Source organism: Chanodichthys erythropterus, chromosome 9 (genome assembly GCF_024489055.1).
Source record: "Chanodichthys erythropterus isolate Z2021 chromosome 9, ASM2448905v1, whole genome shotgun sequence".
In the NCBI taxonomy this organism is placed as follows: Eukaryota; Metazoa; Chordata; class Actinopteri; order Cypriniformes; family Xenocyprididae; genus Chanodichthys; species Chanodichthys erythropterus.
The window spans coordinates 26,186,277-26,189,615 of record NC_090229.1 but is presented as its reverse complement, the minus strand read 5'-3'; the positions used below and the strand labels follow the sequence as shown (position 1 = coordinate 26,189,615).

The following is a 3,339-nucleotide window of genomic DNA, read 5'->3' as shown; positions in this document are numbered from 1 at the left end:
TATGTTTATGTCTTCGTCCTCAGGCGACAAGCTAGAGCCTAAAAACCCTAGTCCCGCCATTTCTGGACTCTGATAAACACTACTGCCATCTATCCCTCATCTCTAGGTAGATGTTTCAAATCCCACTGGCTCACGTCGATCCACTTTTCTTTTCTTTGCACCTTAACTGCTCCATCAGCTACCAAGAGATCCTGATGTGGGCTTTTCCACCTGGATTCTCGCTGTGACCTCTGAGTTTTTTAATTGTTAATCTACCATGGCCCCCCTTTGGAGGTGTCAAAACTTTATCCTTGGCATTGTGTACTGCCAGGCTGAGTCTTTCATCAGTTTGGACAAGGCTGTCAGATGTTAGATTTTCATTGGGCATGGGCCGGCCTGTGACATGTTCAAAGACGCTTAGTCCTGTTTTCCTGTGGTCATCCTCACTGCATTGGTCGTCTTCATGCAGTTCAACTCCATTTGTCATCAATGATGTTTTTTCTTTGTGCACTTCATTCTGCATCTGTTTACTGTCTGGTTGTCTGTCTTGCTCAAGTTGTCTTAATGCCGCTGTATGTGCACCTCTCTCCTTTACGGCTTGTTTAGCAGCACTGTCTACTAGGACATCATCTTTGGCTTCAGTTGTTGAAACTTCTGTGTATGCTTTCACCTTATTTGCATACACATGGAGTACATCAGTTGTTGGATGAGATGTCACTAGTTGGTGCTGCAGAGAGAGGTTCTTCAGTTTTCCTGCGGCTCAAAAGCTTTCAGCAGAGTCTGCTTTTGTTTGTCTGTCAGCTGCTGAAACCTCTTCAACAAGTTGTCCTCATCATCACTTTGATGTGTTAAAATCAACTTGCAATCACGAACCCAGTGTCCTTCTTTGTTGCAGTACCTGCATCTTCCTTGACTTTTTGCTTTTGGGTATCTCACATATTCATGTTCTTCATACCCCGTTGTCCTGTTGTTGAATGACAAGGTTTTGGTTTGCAAAGCTCTGAGATTGACTTCCTGTGTTCTTTCAATCTTTGCTGACCATTCAACAATCTGCATGAATGCTGTTCCAATGCTGTCCCAGTCATCATACCTGATTTTAAGGGCTTTAGAAATCTCAGGTTTCAGTCCATTTACAAATGCGGTTTTAAGAGGCATGCCGGTATCTTTACTGAGATCTTCATTGTTGTTCACACCGGCATATTCCAACCAAATTTGTATGAAGCGTTCTTCATACTCAGCAACACTTTCTCCGGTCTTCTGCATGCATGAGGTAATTTTAGCCCAATTAACCTCTGCAGGTTTCAGTTCAAACAAGAATGTTCGTACAGCCTCCCATCCAGCCTCAATGTTCACTTGAGACTCACCAGTCCTTCTTTCAACACTTTCTGTTAATCTCTTTTGGTCATTGTCCCTTAAGTTCACATTAACAATCATCACTCCGTCTAGTGGGTGTAAATTGTAGATTTTCTGCAAACGCTGAAGAAATTGCCAAGCTTTCCGTGGTTGTTTGTACACATCTGGCAAATCTTTTGACCATTTGTCAACTTGCTCTGGAGTAGCTGGCTGGTATGTTTTGTGTGGAACATATTTCTTTACCACTTTTGTGACAGTTCGAGTTCGTCGTTCACCATTTTCCTCATACTCCTCCTCATTGTCAATTTCAACTTCAGTCCTTCTGTTTTTGACAATTACAGGAGCAAGCCTAACCTTCAAGTTGTCCTTTATGATATCATCATTTGTGTTTACATCGCTGTCAGAGTTCACTATGGAACTGCTGTCACTTTCTCCAAGCAGATAAAGGTCTTGTTGATCCTCATTCTTCTGGAGATCACTGAATGGATAGAGAAACTCTTGTTCTGCTTTGCTGCTAGATCCTATGGAATGACTCTTTTTTCCAGAACAGTTTTTTGATTCCAATCGTTTGGAAAGCAAATTTAACAACTTGGTCTTCTCATTTAGTAGTCTTTCTTTGTCTTTCTTTTCATTCTGCAATTGTTCAGCCAGTGCTCGAACCTTTGCTTTCTCTGCTTTGTTCTCACGTAGTAATTTGTCAGTCTCACACTTCTGTAGATGCTGTTGAATTTGTTTGACCAAAATTACAGACAAGCCATCTCTGTTTGTGTTTGCTCTTGAGCGCTGCATCTTTCCATAAGCCCTTTTAATGTCCGGCAAGGCCCATTGTCCATTCTCGGAGTGCCTAATGTTGTACTTCTGGCAGATGTCACTCTGGCACTTCCTTAGTCCCAGCCTTTTGTCCAAATATTCATTCAGATTTTCCATCATCTGATCAATAGTAACATTTGGAGGTTCTGTTCCATGTCTTTCTGTTGTTGGTCTCAATGCAGGGCCATTACCCTTGTTTCGTGCAGACTCAGCCATGGCTACAGGAGATGTACCCTCAGAGGTGTGAAACAGAACAAAAGGTGTTAGAGCCGTTAAGGTGCTTATTCAGATTTAAATTCTCAGAAATCTTTTAGACTGACCATTTCAGATACACAGACAAATCAAACATGTTTCCAAAATACAAAATTGTGCATTATGGACTCTACTTGTACTCCTAACAAGTTTTCAATATTACTGTTAAGACAAAACATTAATTTTCAGGCTAATTTCCTTGTTTCATTTCTGAAAACTTCTGACTGAAAAGACTTGTTCTATTCTTTTTGAGTCCTAGCTCACAAGGCTGAGTTTGTCTCTTAGACAATTTACTTTAGATCTTTCTGTATCTTTCATCGGAAGGTTAACCAACTTATAGTTCCATGGCTTTATGCCATCATCTTCTAACCCAGTTAGAACATTTATTTCAAAACTAAAATAGTGGCTACTGAATTAGCTCCTAGTCAAGAAATTATAATTCTTGCAGCAACATCAGTCCCAAGACATTCTATGGTTTCTGCAGTCTCTGGATGAATGGACTAAACTGTTTCTTTAACAATTTCTACAGACACAAAGAGAAAGGACCAAGCCTTTGCTTCTACAATCTCTTAATGAACGGACCAAATTGTTTCTTAAACAATTCCTACACACTCCAGAGAAAGGACCAAACCGTGTACTATATATCTGTGGCTCCTACAGTCTCATGAGAATGGACTAAACCTCTTCCTTAAATGATTCCTACAGACTCAAGAGAACAGGGCTAAGCTATAAACCTTATATCTATAGCTTCTACAGTCTCAGGAGAATGGACTAAATCATTTAAAAGGTTCCTACAGACTCATAAGAAATGCCCAAGCCTTGTACTACATATCTATGGCTCCTACAGTCTCATGAGAATGGACTAAACCTTTTTCTTAAATGATTCTTACAGACTTAAGAGAACAAGGCCAAGCTATAAACCTTATTTCTATAGCTCCTACAGTC

General features: G+C 40.4%; 1 pseudogene; it reads right to left on the bottom strand.

The window, feature by feature from the left end:
• Nucleotides 1-723: 723 nt before the first annotated feature.
• Nucleotides 724-2,358, bottom strand: LOC137027211 (uncharacterized; annotated as a pseudogene).
• Between the last annotated feature and the right edge of the window lie 981 nt (nucleotides 2,359-3,339).